Below are 19,379 nucleotides of genomic sequence, written 5' to 3'. Positions count from 1 at the left end.
GATTCCAGGGTTTCCCCTGTCCCAACACTGCCATTCCAGCGACACAAGCACAGACTCAACTTCAGAAGACAGAATATTGACCACCCTCCCAGGCCACTGGAGTCACGTCCAGGCACATGCTTCCCAAGTGCAATGGCAAGGCCAGCAGCAGAAAAAGTCCCAAGCAGACACCCACGGTCTCAGAGGTGGGACATCTTCTCAGTGTGCTATCTGCTCCAAGACAGACATTGAAGAAAACCAGGAACGAATTAACCATTCATCTCAGAAACGCACCCACACCCAGGGAAAGTGTTCTGACGTCACTATTAACAAAACACGGGGTCCACCCACTTGCTTATCCAATTCGGGAGCTCCCTGACGCTTTGCAAATTGTTGAATAAAAGAAAACCCTGTACCCATAACAACTGGATTAAGACTATTTCCCAACGTCAGTCTGTATCACCATCTCTATCTGACTACATTTCTATTTATGTACACTATAGGACGTCTCCTGCTAATTATTATGGGAACAAAAGTTATCGACTATTTCAGAGAAAGCAAAAGCAAAATGACCATATGCCTCTTCCACATTTTTACTGTGCAACTATTTGTTAAGTTCTCGTTTTTGTTTTCCCATCATTTTAAAGCTCCTTCACATAATTAGCAACTCAATTCTACCACAAAATACAGCTCTAGAAACGAAAGGCAATCTTTACAACGGTTTAAATATGCCCCCTGTCCAAGTCTATATACATAATACAAATCTGAAAGACAAGTTCCAATTATCCACCGGCCACAGCAGCGCTGAGTGAAAGGAAGCCCGGTAAGCAAGTCAGAGAGGAACCTGGGAACAAAACCTAAGTTAATCAAGACCAAAATATAATAAAGGAATTACACCTCCCTTCCCTGCTTTTTGGGCTAAAATAGGTACTCTTATTTCCATCTCTTATTAGGTGGTAAAAATAAAAGAGAAAATGATGACAGTTTAATGATTGTAATGAAGTATAATAAAAATATATATCCTCTTTAGTAACGAGATATAATGAGTAATGTAAATAAAGCTATTCATGTAATTTCAAAACACCTTTGCAAAGGCAACCTTCAGCTACCTTCGCAGTAGGAAGTCAAGTTGCTCAAGCGCGTGGGGCACTGAAAATACGGACACTGACTGGCAAGGCTCTCTTGCCGGCAAAGCCACCGAGCAGAATGAAACGTGTTCCGCAGATGCCGCCACAGGAGGGCTGACGACACACACTGCTATCTGCAGCATCCAGAGATGGAACTGCGACAGCCTATGTTCCTGTGCAAGGGGGTCGGGGCCGGGTGAAGGTCCCCCTTCTCAGTCTGCGCCTGCACACTAGCTTTCTTCTCAGTCACCTGCGGGTCTCAGCACACGAACCCAAGAGCCTGGGATCAGACAGACAGCGCTATGCTCCTCGCTTCGGCCTGACCTCAGTTCCATTCCCATTTCCTTTTCTCCCAATGGGAAAACTTCCTTCTGATCAAAAATGATACTTTCAGATGACCTAGGGTTCTGCATCCCCGAATAAAACAGGAAGGGTGACTAACACAAGTTGGGTAAAACACAAGGAGAGTGGACCAGCATGCGCATGCGTGAACAATGATGACCTCACTGTACTAGTCAGTGGGGGTAGATGCCGTTGAGTGAGCATGTGTACTATGTGGGCGTCACATTCAAAATGACTGAACAGAGCAACGAACCTGCATCAAATTTTGTATTAAAGCTTGAACACCCCCCAGTGGAAACTATTAAGAGGACTCAGAAGGCCACAGCTCTGGGCAGCTGGTGTTTGGCAGCTTCATCACGACAATGCGCCGCCTCATGCATCACGTCTCCTGTAGTTTTTGGCACATCAGTGAATCGCCCAGGTGACTCAGCCCCATGCAGCCCAGACTTGGTGCCCTGCGACTTCTGGCTTTTCCCAAAACTAAAGTCACCTTTGAAAGGGAAGAGATTTCAGACCATCGATGAGATTCAGGAAAATACCACGGGGCAGCTAATGGTGATGGGGAGATCTGTGTGAGGTTTAACGCCTACTCGGAAGGGGACTGAGGCGTCATTGTCCTATGTACAATGTTTCTTGTATCTTCTATCTTCTTCAAGAAATGTCTCTATTTTACATATTATATGGCTGGATGCCTTCTAGACAGACCTCTTATACATAATAGTGAAAGACTATTCATCTTAACAGGGAAGGATATTCTGACATATTGATGAACCTTCAGGACATTATAGTAAATGAAATAAGCCACTCACAAAACACGGCATGACTGCACTTCCATACCGTACCTAGAACAGCCAAATTCTTAGAGAGAGACAGTACCTGTAGAACGGTGATTACCATGGGCCGGGGCGGCGGTGGCGGGTAGTTCTTGTTTAATGGGTACAGCGTTTCCGTTCTGAAGATGGATCACAGTGAGGGTTGCAGAACCATATGGATGTGCTTAACACCACTGACCTGTCCACTTAAAAATGATTAAGACGGTTGGAGAATTCTGTTATGTGTATTTCACCATTTTTTATTTAAAAAATAAAGATTACTGGCACACAGTAAGGTGATGTTTTCTGCATGAATATAAATTTATGAACTCTAAAACAGACTGTAGGCGAAAACAAAAAGCCACAGTAAGCCTCCACTTCCTCCCCTACAGCACAGCCAACTGCAGCCACTTCCCAGGGCCATCCCAGAGGTAAACGGGACAGCGCTCCCAGGGAGATGCGCAAAAAAGTGGCAGGTGGTATAAATATTTTGATAAGCATTAACGGAATTTTCTTTCCCTTTTTATGAGGAGAAATAAAAGGAGCTTTAATTTCTAATGGTTTAGTTGAGAAATAGCTCATACGCAGCTGACGTCAAGACACACCGAAGTGGTCGGACACCACAACTGCCCGTTGTACTGCCCAGTTATGTCGCTACTTAGTCGACATTTCCCCAACGCTGAGAAAACTATACCAGCAACAAAGACAATGGCCGGGTATTCATTAACAGCAGATCTTAGCACCGAAAGGCAATTTCAAGATGTTTCAGTCTAGATGTTTCCAAACTCACTTCTGGCCATGGAACTTATCATCTTTAACGTAGTGAGTGTCAACTCCCCAACTTTTACTCTGGCACCCTTACTTTATTACTCCTATTACTCTCATGTTATTCACTCTCTTATTACTTTGCTCCCCACTAGTTTTGCCAAACGTGCCCCATAACAACTGCAGTGAAACATCTGACTCCTAACACCGATTTACCCAGACCCATAAGACAGGAAGCAAAGAGCCATGAGGCTCCAGGAGGAAAAGTCTCTGAAACGTTAGATGCTGAAATCCTACTTCCTGCCTGACCCGCTGAATGTTATTCCCCCATTTTCTGTATCTCCAAAAGGGCGGCTTCTCGAGAGAATGCCGAGACAAAAACAACGGGCTTCTTTGGCAAACCGGCCATTGCTCCAGTTACCAGGGAGAAAGAGTGAGAAAGCAGGATGGCACCATTCTGAGGTTCAAGTCCAGATAATGTGGCTGTAATAGATAATTGATAAATAAAAGCGCTCACCTGACCACCCCCCGCCCCCCCAAAAAAAGGGCTCGCCTGATTTCCTTTGGGACATCCGGAGAATGTTCTCAAAAATCCAACAGAGGGTTCCTACCTCATCAAAATTAACGCCCAGACCAATCAATGAAATCTGAACAGTTCACGAGTCAGGCAAACTCCATGAAAACCTGGGAAATTCCAAGATGACCACAAAGTTCTCTCGCAACTGAGTAACCATCTTCCTGGTCCAGGACAACATTATGGTCACCATAACTCATTTCTTCTACTTCTAGTGATATGTAACCAGGAACAGGCTAAAGATCTGCAAGATAATACTCTTAATGCCCAGCAGAACAGAGATACTATGGTGTATCAACACCTGTCTGACTTATAATTTGTTATGCAACTGACTCTTCCTACCTATAGTACAGAAAGTCTGGACAAACATAACCCGACCGAAAAGCATTGCTATCACAGCTGAGACCAATTAACTCATCTCCGTCTCACAGAAAAATCTTTGGCTGTATTAATTTTTATAAGTCAGGAGTCCAGGCCAATGTTTACTTTGCTTATTCTCTTGGTTGTTTAAAGCATAATGTCAACACGTGACTGTGATTTGGGGAACATATATGGATCATGCCTGTTCATAACTAAATCAAATGTGACATTAATTTTTAAAAGTGTCGCATATGCATGGGGATGTTAAGAGAATGGCCAGAGATCATCTCTCAAGGAGGACTTTCTGTAGAAGGAGACCTTATCATCTCTGTAAATCTTACCTCAAACACTTCCCTGTTGCTGGAGTTAATGTGGACCAAAAGGGGCAGATCAAAAAAAGAAAAAAAAAAAACACGACATCAGTCGCTCTTTATCTGAAAGTTTCCTCCACGTGCCGTTTAACACTGAAAACGGATCTTAGAATCTGAACCCACAGTGCTTAACAGTAGTGACTACACTTCATGAGCTTCTTCATATTCTTTTAGAAATAGAATACTTTAATTTGTCATTGGTGGCCAGTAATCCGTCAACTCTACCCATAATTCCAGTATGGCACTTAAAAGTTCCTTTTAAAATGTTGGATTTTTAAAAGCTTTCTTTCTTAAGGCGTGGAGAAATACTAAACAGGCACTCACACCGCACCCGTGGGAGAGTAAAGGACATAAGCTTTCAGCAGCAACTCGACAGTGTCTGTTCCTGAAATGTACAGCCTCTGCCCTAGCCATTCCATTTCTGTGAGAGAGAGGCAAGCCAGGACACAAAGCTGGCATACACAGCTGTCCATCACAGCCATGTTTATTACGACAGAAAGAAAAGAGGAAAGGAAGGAGGGAAGGAGGAAGAGAGGAAAGTAAAGAAAATAAAACCAAATATTCAAATAAGAGGAAAATTAGTGAACTGAAGGTGAATCCAAATCCATACAATGAAATACATATAGCCATTAAAATGATTATGTAGGTTACTTGATAGCATGTAAAGGTATCATCATAAAATGGTTTATAATCTCCTACTGAAGAGTATACAGAATATGATGACATATGGCATACATACATACACACACACACACACACACACACCCTCTACAAATTTTCAAGTTTAGAAATAAAAATACAAAATTGTACCCCAAAAAGTTGCTCATATGTGCATTTTTTGCTGTCTGTGTAATTACTGAATTTCTGGAGGAACTGAGTGTACACTACAAGAAATAAAAATATGACCAAAAATGCCTTTCATGAAACATGAAAACTACCTGATGACTTCCAGAATAAGAGATTATACAGAAGTCAACCATAAAAATAAATCTACTGGCACACTCAAAGTTACATGAAGTTCTGCCAAACAACTCCTAATGATGTGCCTTCACATAATTACTTATTCCAACTGCTATTAGAAATGTTCTTCATGCATGTAAAAAAAAAAAAAAGAAGAAGAAAAAGAGGGCTTGGGCACTAGAGTCAGACCCATGGTCAAGTCCCAGTCTACCACTTGCTGTGTGACCCTGAGTAAGCTGGCTAGCCTCTCTGAGTCTCCGTCTCCTCATCCATAAAGTATGGATAATAACAGATCCCACCACTTAAAAGAGTACTGTGGGGATTTTAAAAAATCAGCGTGTAGAGAACACACAGAGCTAAGCTTGGCACACAGGAAGCAATAATTTGATGGCAATTATGACTATTATTATTGTCACCATCCTATTAATCAAAAACAAAATCATAAGTGCTTCAAGGGCAGTAACCATGTCTTATTTATGTCCATCCCTGGGTCCCTGGCACCCAAGAGTGTATATGACATACTGCAGGCCTTCAATACATGGTTGCTGGATGAAGTACCCCTAAAATGAATTAATTAAGCTCCTTGCGCCTCAATTTCCTTTCCTGGCAAAATCATAAAAACACCTTGCAGAGGTGAGAATCGATCAATATAAGACACTTAGTTCAAATGAGGTCTCCAATAAGTGACAGCTATTGTATCAGTGAACTTGTCCCTGTAGATGTCAACAGGCATCAGATGAGGGCTGAAGGGAGGGGACAGTTATACTGTTTCCTCTGACTTTCCTTTGGTATTTGGGTCCTGAGGTATCACACAGAGGAACCGTGACTTTTACTTGGACTTGGGAAAGAAAATTCTCCATTTACGGGCACACATCCTAGCGAGCAAACTAGTATAAAGTGGTCATCTTTAGACTGCCACAAGCACTCTGGCAAAGCTGCCAAAATAGTACTTTACCCCGGGAGGGGAGGGGGGGTATTTCAGAGAATCCACGAGCTTAGGACCTAATATACACAAATGGGGCCATCGCAAACAATGGCTTCATTGTTCCTGGGGCTGCAAATGAAAGCTTTTAAGATGACGATCTGAATTAGGAAGCAACACTTTTTATATGCATTGCCAAGTGAGTTATTAAGAAAATACAAAATTTATATTCAATTACCTAAAAGTATTTTCTTCACAAAAATCAAAATAAACAGGAATGCATTTGAAGAAGAGAAACAGATCCTCGATGGGAGAAAAGGCATCACTAAATTCTACGGCGGGGAGGGGGCAGTGAAAAATCTGCTAACATGAAACAAACAATTTTCTATAAAGCATAACATTCTTATACTAGTATTTAAGAGAAAAAGTCATCTGAAAAAAACAAAAAGCCTAGCCTCACAGGAGAACTCAAAAAGTGCACAGATCAGTAATTTGTGCAGCTTTGTTTAATTTTCCATGTCTAATTTGACAGAAACCTCAAATTTCATATAAAAGTGCTTAATATGAGGTTTATGGTCCTATTCCTGTAATAATTCTGTTGAAAGGAAAAAACGCTACTGAGCACTCATCTACTCTGAGTTTGTTCCGCATCCTGGAAACATACCATGTCATCATTTACAGTGACATTTCATGGTTTACAGTATTACACACTGGAGTAAAAATGCCGTATTAAAATCACTATTGAGAAGATCATAGTTTGGTAGTGACTTTCAAGACCACCAGAATAAATAAAGTGAAGTAGGAATGGCCCGGGCCAGAGAGCAATATGCCAAGATTGTGGGTTCAATCCCCAGTCAGGGCACTTAAAGTGGGGAAAGAAAGTGAAGCAGGGGTAAATTTTATCATATATGAATTATATCTTAATAAATCTGTCACTTTAAAAATTGACATGCAGAAAATGGCAAAATCTTACTAATCCTCTAGAATCCAGGTAAGGAGTATACAGTGGTCCCTCTCTATATCACGATTCACTTATCGCAGTCTAACTGTATCAGGGGATTTTTTAAAATATTGTATTCAATTATTTATCGCAGATTTTTCGCTATATCGCGTGATTTTACAGCACTATATACGTATGTTGTTAAAGTTATGTAGGTTTAAGAGTGTAGAATATGTTTAAGAACATAAGTAGTGTTTATAAAAGTGTGGAAAAGGTTAATAAGGGAGTGGGAAAGGTTAATGAGGGACTGGGAACGGTTTATAAGTGTGTGGGAAGGGTTTATAAAGCCTTAAAATATATATAAATGCTAAAATAAACGTAAGGTTCCTACTTCGTGGATTTTCACCTATTGCAGGGGGGTCTACTGTACCAGGGTAAATTCTACTGTTCTATCTTAAATAAGTTTTAAATTATAAAACATTTATTTTGTATTAGGCAGACAAGCCACGCCCACATTCTCACATCAATCATCCATACATCAGTGATGGAGCTGAACAGGTTAACATGTAAAGTGACAGACACCTATCATACCACGCAGACTTGGTCAAGACTGGCCAATCTTCCATTTATTATGGGATTCTCTTCCTCAAAAGGGATGATTTAAATAACCAGAATCAAACTACAATGATTCTAGGAGGGGAAAAAAAAAACTAAAATCTATTTATTTGCAATAGGATTGATTTTATTAGTAGTCTAATAATATGCATGTATTATTAATTAGACATAGTTCTGTCACAAGTTCACTCTTCCATACATCAATCCAAGTATGTCCTGAGTAGCAACTATGCCAGGTGTGGGGATACAGCCACAAACACAGATAAAATCTGCCCTCCAGGAAGTTATCATGTAGGACAGCGACTGTCAACCTTTTTCATCTTGGGATACATATAAACTAATAACTAAAATTCTGTGGCACACCAAAAAAATACATGCTCTTTGAGACCTGACAAAAAAAAGACACTGGTATACTTTTGATTCATTCACCCCAGATGGATAGTGTTGGCTGTTGTCATTTTTTTATTTCACAATCTAAGGAACAAGAGGTCAGTGTCCCTGACCAAACAGTCAGGTAGTGCATGTTTTTGCCATTCTTGCAGCACGCCAGTTGAAAATCGCTGATCTGGGAGGAAACACAGACACACAGTTTTACCTCATGCCCCGCCCCCTCACCCTGAGTCAGTGGGCAAGGTGACAAGGAACCCCACTGGGTTAAGTGGGAGGTTCGAAATGACCTGTGGGGAAAGACAATAAGGAAAAACGAAAGAGGTGACCGAGACCAGGACAATCCAAGATGCCTAACCTACATAGGAAAGACAAGATTTTATCCTGGTTGCTGGCATAATATCTTTTAAAAGTCCACTTAAAAGGGATTAAGCAAAAACAAAACAAAACTCTCATGGAGAGACAACAGTATGGTCCCCATGGTGATTCCAGAGGGAAAGGGGGTGAGGAGAGGCAGGAGGGTAAAGGGTGATACATGGTGATGGAAGGAGACTTGACTTGGGTTGGTGAACACACAATGCAATATACAGATGATGTATTACAGAACTGTATCCCTTAAACTTATATAATCTTATTAACCAATGTAACCACGATAAATTCAATTTGAAAATCCATTTATTTCTGTAGCTTATGGTAACTGCCATAAACGAGGTTTAAAAAAAAAAAAAAAAAAAAAAAAAAAAACTTCTATCTTGTCTAATTTTTATACATAATTTACCCTAGCCAAAAAAAAAAAAGTCTCTGTTTACAAAAGTAAATAAATGTTCTCTATAGGCAACCTTTACTATAAAAGGGTGGCTTTAAACATCTAAGTCATTATCAATTATTCATAGTTCACATATAGCGTTATTCAAAGTCAGCTGTAAAACAATCATTCAAGTTACCATAAATCCTGACAGAAAAGGATTAAAAGCTTAAGCTTGGGTGTATTTACTGTTACAAAAAGGTTCAAAAGCCATCTCATCACACTTAAGTCTTCAGATTTTCAAGTGAAGGAAAGGGAAAGGGGGGAAAAAAGAAAGACTTGAGGAAGGGAAGAGTTCAGGGCCATTCGTATCTGGACCCATTAAAAGAACAGATCCCCACTCATGATAAAGATTTAATTAAATATACATGCCACACTCTCAGAATTCTTCTCCTTTCTGCCATCACTTAATCAGATTTCTCTGGCAAGGTCAGTCAGACCAAGATTCATGAACAGGTTCCTCTGAACAACCAGGCTATACGCAATGATAAAAAGAAGCCTGCATGTCCTGTCTTAGGAAGTCACCCAGACTCAATATTTATTAAATGGTTCTATTTATTGCTCTGTACTAGGAAAAGAAAGATGTTTAAAGTATAGTTACGTGGCTGGCAACAGTCGTAAGAAAATAAATCCATTATTCCAACCAAAGAGGGAAGGAAGAAGTCACTGCGACTGAGGAATCCTCACTCGTGTGAAAACATCCTCTGTCCCATTTCATGAACAAGATCAGAAGTGTTACACCCCTCTCCAGCCACCCCAGTAGGACTCAATGAGAAATGAGTCACTGACACCTTACTTCACAGAACAAAAGAATTCCAGGGCAGAAGAAAAGCAGTAACCGGCCCAAGGTCGCCGAGCTGAACTGGGACTAGTGTTCCCTTCCCAATCCTCTTCCAACCACACAACGTTGCCAGGGAAAAGCCATTCTCCTGGGAGTGCCGGGAAGAGGACCTGGAATCAGGTGACGCGTGCTGCTGAGGACACCAGCGAAGTATTCAGTTAGTTATTATCTCCTAGGCCAGGAGGGAAAAACTTTTTTCCAGAAATTAGCATGTGTAAGGACTCTGTTCATTTGCCAAGAGCCTCTGCACCAAACCTGTCCTGACCCTCAAAACCCCCAAAGGAATTAATAAAGGACAATCCACGTTTAAGGGACCACAGAAAAGAAAGCCGAAGTGCAGTGCACCGAATCACCCAAGTCTCTCCCCAGTCACCCTGAACCTTCGGTCCACACAACCCCATCCCCTTCGCATTAAGCAAATGCACACACACACAGCTCCCCCCAAAAACTCTGGATGTGAGCCAGGCTGGCACGAAGCTGGAGACCGGAGATACTTAACGCTGCCTGGTGTGTACCCGCATATTCCCCCACTCGAGACTTACTCCTTATCCCCCTGACACTTCAGTACTGCTAAAATGAACCCAAAAAAACAGGTTTTTCAACTTCCAAAATAGGTTAAACATGAACTAATTAACTGTTGGCAAAAAACACTTTGAAGATGTGAAAGAGTGTTTAAATGTTAATTATTAATGTTGATCTACAAAGCTCCTGCAAGTGAAAATACAATTCCAAGTTTCTGCTACTTTCAGGGCACAAACACAAAAGCCCCGCAGGTTTTTAAGAATTCTAGGGAAAATTTAAGGGTAAACCACAGTGATTTCCTATTTACAACAATACCAAGCTGGGATTTTAAACTGGCTGTTTTGGACATAATTATATAAGTGGGGGCGGGGGGGGGGGGGGGTGTGACTTCCGACATAGACAACAAAACTAGAGTATGGTGATAGTGGCAAAGTCCTGGATGAAAACTACAGGTAACTGACCTGAGAGAAGCCAACTAAAATCTCTGAAGCCCAGTTTTCTCACAAAAAATGGGGGATACCGATTTTATGGAGTTATCATGAAGGAATTAAGATCATGTAAATGAACATACAATCCGCAGGCAGGCACCCAGTAAACGTTTCTTCTTCCGTTGAGTGACTCCACTTTTTAGAAAACCCCGTTTAGGAAACACCCTGACTCGAAGGTCTCTCTAGACTGGGAAAGGCTTTTCCAGGCACATACTCTATACTGTAAGCATGCATGCAGCCCGTTTTAGCAGGAGGGCCCAGGAAAAAGCTTTGGTCATCTCTGTCCACTGACCCTTACATACCCTTAGTCCTCAAACAGAGAGTACCCAGCCGGCCCCAAAGGTCTCATGTGCCCGCCAGAAAGTAGGGAATTGCATGAAGGGGCTCCAGAAATCAGCACAGAGGCCTCCTTGAGTCAGAGAGGGATAGTTAAGTCACACACGCATACTGTAAAAGAGCACTGTAACAAACCTGAGAGCAGGCAAAGAATGACCCCAGAACTGTCAGCTAGCCGATCTCGGAGCTCGCACGGGGCTGGGAGGCATTCATACCCTGACCAGTCAGAGCAGCGAACGTCCAGTTCCCGATGCACACTACAGAGGCCTCCGTGCCCTTAGCAATGCAGTAAAACAAGCTTAGACTACAGGCTACTTCTAGATCAATCCAAAAAAGTTTAAAACTAAGCCTCAGACCCTGTATAAAATAAACCATATGTGGTTTAAAAAAAATTTTTTTAAATAAGCCTCAGAAGTATCAAGCAAATCACCTGTCAATACAAAATTCAGTACTCTTTTAATGCAATGGTTCTCATTCATACCAAAGATGATTCTGCGCCCCCTCCGCCTCCCTCAGGAAGGACATCTAGTATATCTAGAGTCATTTTTGGTTGTCACAACTGTGGGTGGTACTACTGGCATCTAGCGGGTAGAGGGGTGCTGCTAAGCACCTTACAGTACACAGGTCAGTGCCCCCAAAACAGAGAATAACGTGGGCCAAAATGTCAGTGAGACCAAGGTTGAGAAACCCTGCTTTAAAAGAATAAAATCCAACAATCAGCTTGAAAGTCATGATTTCCAGAATCCAACAAGAAATCATCAGACATACAAAGAAGAAAGAAAATGTGGCCCATGAGAGTAAAACCATCCATGAAAATAGAGACAATGGAATTAACAGACAAGACAGAAAGACGACATCATGGCCAACTGAGGATTATCACAAGAAAGCAAGGCTTCTCCAGCATCCAAAACTCTGTAATTCACCACATCAACAGAGGAAAGAAGAAAAAACCATATGATCCTCTCGATAAATGTAGAAAATGCCTTGGCAACACTGAATACCCATTCATGATAAAAACTCTCACCAAACTAGAAATAGAACAGAACTTCCTCAAATTAATAAAGGACGTCTACAAACACAAGCGAACGAACTATAAATAACATCATATTATTAGTGAAATACTGAATGATTTCCCCTGAATATCAGGAAAGGATGTTCTCTCTCAAAACTCCTATTTGACATCGCACAGGGGGGCCCAGCCAGTTCACTAAAGCAAGAAAAAAGAGAAAGACAGAAAAGGCATACAGACCGCAAAGGAGGAGATCAAACCGCCTAAATTTGTCAAAGACGTTATTATCTATGTGGAAAATCCCAGGGAATCTATGAAAAGGCTGTAAGAACTACTGTAAAGTGAACCTAGCAAGGCCCTAAGACATCAGGGCAGCATACAAAATTCAATCTTATTTCTATATACCAGCGATGAACAATTAGGAAATTGAAATTTTTAAGAAATCATTCACATCAGCACCAGAAAACAAGAACTAGAGACTAAAGAAATAACAATGTCCTCACTGAACCTTAATTTTACCCCAGTTAAAAAAAATGTTTTTTTCATCAACTATAAAAAGACAGCTGGAGGACAAACAGGGAAAGCTGAATATGCAGTAAATATTACAGAATTATTAAATCTTAGACGTGATTGTTGCATTTGGTCATGGAGAACAAGGGTCAGCAAACTTTTACTATACAAGGCCAGAGAGGAAATATTTTCAGGTTTGTGGACCACAAGGTGTCTTGTGACTATTCTTCTATTCCGTCACCGTGGCACCAAAACAGCCACAGACAACATGTACACAGATGAGCACCACTGTGTGCCAATAAAACTTTATTTATAAAAACAGGCAGGAGGCCAGATTTGGCCTGCGGACCCTGGTTTGAGGATCCCTAATGCAGACAAAACGACAGGGACAGAAAGCAGAACTGGGGCTGCGTGTGGCGTACGCGATGGGGTGAGGGATGTTGGGAGAAGCAGCCCGGAGCGTGAGTGGCAAAGGCAACCTTCTGCAGGGACAGAAATGCCACCTCTCTTGACTGTGCTCTTACGTGCATGGATACATTTGACAAAACTCATCAAACTCTGTGTATCTGTAATAGGTGTATAAATAATATCTCAATAAACTCCTTTGTTTTATAAATGTACTTTTTCAGGCTGAAAGTATCAATGATGGTCAAAGCACGGCCTTTGGAATCAGAACAATCCGAGTTCAAATTTTTGCCCCATAGTTTAATAGCTATGTGACCAATGTCAAATCACTCTCGAGTCTGTTCCCTCATCCTAAAACAGGTTAATAATACTTGTCTCATAGCTTTTTAGAAAATGAAATAAGAAAAGTAGGTAAGCCCTGGCTGGTGTGGCTCAGTGGGTTGAGCACCGGCCTACGGGCCAAAAGGTCGCTGGTTCGATTCCCAGTCAGGGCACAGGCCTGGGTTGTGGGCAGGGTCCCCAGTCGGGGGTGTGCAGGAAGCAACCAGTTGGTGTTTCTCTCCCTCTCCCCTCTAAAGATAAATAAATAAAATCTTTAATTTAAAAAAAAAAAATAGGTAAGATACAAAGCATTGTATAACATCCAGCACAGAAGAGGCACACTCCCCTGATGAGTAAACCAATCAGAAAGTAGAGTAATTTAAGAAAATGAGTGAGGATGAGGCAACTACACCATCTTCTTTCGGACTCTTCTGCAACACACTGGCGGGCTTGGCTCGCTGTTTACTGTGGTTCCCCCAAACCCAAGCACTGGCACCCAACGCAGTCAGTTTCTGGGATTTCCGAGTAACGCGGCTCTAACCCGACATCAGTTTCTGGGATTTCTGAGTAACGCGGCTCTAACCCGACGTCAGTTCCTGGGATTTCCAAGTAACGCGGCTCTAACCCGACATCAGTTCCTGGGATTTCTGAGTAACGCGGCTCTAACCCGACGTCAGTTCCTGGGATTTCCAAGTAACGCGGCTCTAACCCGACGTCAGTTCCTGGGATTTCCGAGTAACGCGGCTCTAACCCGACGTCAGTTCCTGGGATTTCCAAGTAACGCGGCTCTCTAACCCGACGTCAGTTCCTGGGATTTCCGAGTACCGCACCTCTAACAGCAAGAACTGGGAACTAACGTTTCTTTCACGACCGTAAAAAACATTTCATGACAAATAGGTTGTAAAAGGAAACATGAGAAGAGCCAAAAGGAAAAAGTATCCATTTAGCCGAGCAAGAATGACAAAAGGAATTGTATAATGTTTTAATTACCTTTTGTAAAGAAAGCCCAATCGTTAGCTGGATGTCTGTCCCTTTTAGACCAGGATTTGAATTGTATCCAAACCAGGAGCCAAGCAATAAAATAACAAAATGACAGAGTATCTGTATAGTAATTTCTCCCGTGTGTTTTTCACAACGGCAGCACGGAGCAGATAAGATTAATATTAAATTCATTTTATTTTATAACCAGGGGTATTACGTCTGAGGCAGCTGACGTCGCTTGTCCAGGTCACACAGCCAATAGAGGCGGGATCTGAAGTTAGAACTGTGCTCCATATCATGTTCTTGGCAGCCACCAGAGAACCAACCGGTGGAATTCTTTACATAACTTCTAGGTGTTCTTCCCTCACTAGACATCAGTAGTGGTCTAAAAGACAAAGTCATTCCAGTGTGACACACTTCCTTAATTCCTAATCGTTCAGGAATAACTGGCCCTTGGGGTGGCAGAGACTGGGGACAGACAGGAGCTTCTGATATATCAGAAGTCAAAACTGAAAAGGACTGATGTCTAACAGACGAGCGTACAGAGTGAAATAAATCGTAAATGCCTCCCACCTTTTCCCTCACCTCCCCCCATAGCGCCATCACACAAGGCACTGATATCCGCCTTCCCCATCATCTTCTCCTTATTATGTCCCAATCAAGCTGGACTATGAGACCATAAATGACGAGGATACGAATGAACCAAACTCCCCTCCACGGGCAGCTCCCTCCTGTCTCCCCATTTACAATGTTAAGACTAAGGAGCGCTGCCTGCAAATGGATGCCTGTCCCCATCAGTCATAATCAAGTCTACTCAAGTACGCTTAAGTGTTAACTTTGAAAAGGGGGATTACCAAAAATCCAAGCCTGTTCATCTCGTTTTGTCAAGAATGTTTTTTCCCCTCAATCTTTAAGTCTGATCAAATATAATTTTTAAAGGCTTATTATGATCCTTCATAGTTAAAATCCGTGTTATAAAAATAGTGGACATCCTTATATTTTTAAAAGATCCTTATTTTTAAGATACAAAGTAATACCTAAAATTCTTATTTTATAACAAAACTAACAGAAAGGAGATTCAATATACAAAAATGTCCATGCAGTTTAATATTTCTAGAATGTATCACTTCCACTTGGTATTCTGATTATTCTAAACTGAGCTAGTATAACTGATTTAAATCACTGTTTCCTTCCGTACATGGTGGCACCTTCCAAAAAGGTTATCTGGAAGGGGAAGTGACTGATTTGTTCCTGTCTCCGGATTGTGCTAACACTATATTAACCCCCAATCCACTACTATCCTAAGCAAGTTTGAGAAACGCAGGCATAATCCGTATCTATTACTTTTCAAGACTAAGGTAAAATAAGGAAGGAAAGCTGGAACTGTCTAAGTAATTGAGTATCCTATTACAAACAGGGAAAAAACCCACTTCCCAAACACTGTAAATGCACAAACAGAGTTCTACCCAAACAAGCCACCCTGCAATGCCACTCAAAGATTAACAAGCGACTGAGAAAACAAGTTATTTTTTTTAAATAATTTATTTGTTTATTTAGTTATTTAGAGAGAGGGGAAAGGAGAAAGAGAGGGAGAGAAGCATCACTGTGTGGTTGCCTCTCACTTGCACTCCCAACTGGGGACCTGACGTGCAACCGAGTCATGTGCCCTGACTGGGGATCGAACCAGCGACACTTGGTGCACAGGCCAATGCTCGATCCACTGAGTCACAGCAGCCAGGGCCAGAAAACAAGTTATTTCTATTAACAGAGTCCAACTAGCACCTTAAAAAAAAACTGCATTTGATTAAGACTCAATTCTCAGAAGGATTCCTTATTTCTGAAATAGCTAAACTTCTACACTCAAAGCATCAGACTTTTAAAAATGCATTTCTGAGTCATAGAAAATGTATGAAAATTATCACCGTCACAGTGACCAGGAACAACACACCTACTTAACGTTAGGCACAAAATTTCATTTATTCCTAAATACGCTGGAAAGTATCCTGCTACACTTTCCATGGTAGAAAAGCCGAGCTCCGAGAAGTTAAGTGACCTGCCCAAGGCTACTCTAGTCAACGGAAATATGGGGACTGGAACTCAAATTTACCCAGCTTCAAAGAAGGTTTGTTCTCCTCAACTGTATTACCTCGGCATTTCACAACAGAGGACTACGCAGAGTGTAAATAAATCTGTCCAGCAGTCTTACATCATTTCACCAAAAAAAAATTTCTAAATTAGAAGCACTTTTTGAAATCCATAGGGTGCTATTGAAACCTCACTGCTCTTCAAGAATTAATAGATTTTTAAAAAATAGTCAGAAACCTTTTTAAAGTAAATTCCATCCGAGACCTGCCTGTGAACTGTCATTCTGGACAAGTCCCCCGAGTTACTGGTTCCGTGTGCGTGACCCCTTGTGAGCACGCAGCACTCCACCGGATTCAAACACACACCGAACACCTGCAGTCTGTTAAGACTCCTTCCAGGCAAAGAGGGCACAGAGTTAAATAAGAAATAAGGCCCATCCCAAGCCTCATGCAATCAGACTAGTGGAAGAGTTCGCTTATCCAACACAGATAGTTACCATTAGTTAGGCAAATGAACAAAGGGGTGAGAAACCCTCAAACAAAATATGGACGACATGCTACCCCAGTTCAGAGAAGGAAAGCACCTGGCCTACGTGTCACATTAGATCAGAATCGTTTTTGTTTACATTTTGTTCCTCCCTGACAACGCCTTCCAACCCTGTCAACCTCCTGCCCCATAATTCCCCTCCACAGGAGCACACAACCAAAAAGGAAAGCCTCATGAAGAGCAAGGACTGTGGCTGCTACCAGTGACCTGCTGTTGTAGTTTCAAAGCACACCGCTTATTATTTGATGATATACTCATTACAGTTGGTATAAGCAGTAAAGAAAAAGGTACTAGGCTTATGCCATAAGGATGTGTTTCTTTGGCTCCGTCAGGTGAAGAGAGTTGGTTTGTTAAAAGCAAAATGAGGCCAACCAACCAGAAAAGCCAAGAGAACTTCTCTGCATTACAAACTTAGCATGAGAAATCAATCAAAGCAAAACAACACACACACACTCTCTATTTCTCAAATTTTTCTTTTTAATTTGGCAGATGGCAAAGGGATGTTAACAACTGGGCATTTTATTCCACTATGAATCTGACCGACATTTAAGCCAGTTCCAGTTGGAGAATTTAAACAGAATTCTTCGCACATAATAAGCTACCTAAAGCAAATTCAGGAGAATCATGCACTCAAAACTTAACAAGGCTTGTACTTGATGCAGGCTGCAGATCCCCAAGAGCCTAGGAAGGCCTACAAGAACTGTAATAGTGCTTTATCTCAGCTGATCCTAACTCCTTTAAAAAAAAAAAAAAATCATCTTTCAAAAAGAGCAGCATTTGTCCTGATCTGGGCAACCCAATGTTTTAAAACAATAAAGTTGCTTCTTCTGAAAATAAAGGGGCAGGGGACTTTTTTTGTAGAAGGGCACACTGCTTTTCCTTTTAGTTCTACAGGCCTGGGGCAATAAAGTCTCAAAATAACTCCACTGAGTGTAAAAACTGACCATGAACACCAGAAATACAATCCCAACTTTCACGGTGAGTCCTAAACTCACAGCAAGATAAATGTGACGGAACCACTTTGCTCTAAGAACTAGTTCCAAAAATCAAAAGCCTAAAAAAAAAAACAAAAAAAACCTATCCTTTCTGGAAGGAAGAAACATTTTCAGGGTTTCCCCATAATCGCTTGGAAACGCTTCCCATCCTCGGCGACTGGGGAAAAACCGGGGTCCGTAAGCGATACTGATCAGAAATCAGTTCTGGCCGGTCTCGCAGTGAGGCTGCCCTTGGCGTCTGTACAGAGTCGAGCCCGTCGCACGCTCCCAGGGAGGGTCCCTTGGGCCGCTCGTCTCCGACCCGCAGGGGTCCCCGGCCGCGCCCCCGGGAGCGGGCCCCCAAAGCGCCCCCCGCAGGCGGGCGCGCCCCGCGTGTTTGCTGCCCGCCCCGGAGAGCTGCTCCCTGGCGTCCCGGGTCCTCGTAAGCGGACTCGGTCCAACGAGAGCGGCCCCTGAGGAGCCGCCGGGGGGCGGTGGGGGGGCAGGGGGCTGGGGGTCCAGGCCTGGGAGGCGACGGGGAACGCCCCCGAAGCTGGGCACCGACCCCGCACGGCGCGCCGCGGCCGCGGAGCAGACAATGCGGGAGGCGGACCGCGGAGGCAGGCGGGGGCTGCGGGGCCGGGGGGTGGGGCGCAGGCGCTCCGCCACCGCCCATTCATCCCCGCCTGCCCGCCCGCGCGCGTGCCCCCTCCCCTTCCCCGGGCCCCTCTCCCCTCCCCCGCCGCGAGCCGCGGCCGCACGGGAGGGGCCCGCGTTCCCCGCCGGACCCCTGCTCAAATCCCGAAACTTCCCCCCAACTCCGCCAACAAAGTTGCGCCCTCACCGTGCGGTGCCCGGGGATCCCCCACGGGCCGATTCGGAGCCGCTCCGCTCCTTCGCCGCAGAGAAAAGACAATGGGCGGCCGCTCCGCCGGCGGCGACGGCTCGAAGCTGCGGCGGCGGAGGCCGGGAGCAAGGACGGCGGTCTCGGCGGAGCCCAGGCGCTGGTCCGCAGCTGCTGCTCGGGCTCCGCGCTGGCCCTGCACACAGCCCCGTCCGCCCGCGCATGCGCCGCCGGCCGCTCGGGGATGGGCGGGTTCCCCGGGAGGCAGCAACGCCGAAGGGCCCTCCCGTGAGGGAGCGCGGAGCCGAGGCTTTAGAGCTGGGATTGCCCCGCCGAGCTGCCCGTCAAGCTCCATGAGACCAATAGAGAGGCACCTGGGCGGGGCGCTCAGGTTGCTAAGGAAAGCTGAGGTTACACGCCCCTGCTGTGCAGCTGCAAAGTGATCGCGAAGTGATCGAAATGGGGCTGTTGGCCAAGGCTGCTCTGGAAAGTGCCCACCCACCCTCTCGTCTCCGCCCTGACTCCGGAAACCGCCCTTCCTCTGTGGGCTGGTACTTA

The 19,379-nt window shown here is 43.5% G+C and overlaps 1 protein-coding gene across 1 annotated transcript in view; it reads right to left on the bottom strand.

The window, feature by feature from the left end:
- The window catches only part of AKAP13 (A-kinase anchoring protein 13), a 208,073-nt gene extending 189,025 nt beyond the window's left edge, over window positions 1-19,048 (bottom strand). Inside the window, exon 1 of the mRNA XM_090263653.1 lies at window positions 18,822-19,048. The gene's annotated coding sequence lies outside the window, so the exon portion shown is untranslated. The remainder of the gene's footprint in view (window positions 1-18,821) is intronic.
- Window positions 19,049-19,379: the final 331 nt, after the last annotated feature.

This window comes from Furipterus horrens, unplaced genomic scaffold (genome assembly GCF_987537825.1).
Source record: "Furipterus horrens unplaced genomic scaffold, mFurHor1.1.pri manual_scaffold_16, whole genome shotgun sequence".
Lineage (NCBI taxonomy): Eukaryota > Metazoa > Chordata > Mammalia > Chiroptera > Furipteridae > Furipterus > Furipterus horrens.
The sequence above is the reverse complement of the archived record's forward strand: the minus strand, read 5'-3'. Positions and strand labels throughout refer to the sequence as shown.